Genomic DNA, 394 nt, shown 5'->3' with positions numbered 1-394 from the left:
GGCTCAGGTAATCCTCTCACCTCAGCCTCCCAAAGTGCTGGGATTATAGGTATGAACCACCGCTCCTGGCCATCATAAGTAATTTTATTTATCATAAAATGAACATGTGTTTTCAAATAATACCACTATTAATACTAACAATGAAACTACTGAATACAGTTTAAGATTTTGGGTGATTTTCTCTGTCCTTCGCATATATCCTACTATAGAATGTATTATCAAAATACTATGCTATAGGGTCATTTGAAATAAATTCAAATCTGTGTGATTTTGATACTGACCCAATAAGCAGCTAGGTTCATTGGCTTCTGTTTTATTTTATTTTATTTTATTTTTATTTTTATTTTTATTTTTTTTGAGTTGGAGTCTCACTCTGTCACCCAGACTGGAGTGC

Source organism: Carlito syrichta, unplaced genomic scaffold, assembly GCF_000164805.1.
Source record: "Carlito syrichta isolate Samal-C Ts95f unplaced genomic scaffold, Tarsius_syrichta-2.0.1 Scaffold316292, whole genome shotgun sequence".
Classification (NCBI taxonomy): Eukaryota; Metazoa; Chordata; class Mammalia; order Primates; family Tarsiidae; genus Carlito; species Carlito syrichta.
This window is presented reverse-complemented; position numbering follows the sequence as displayed.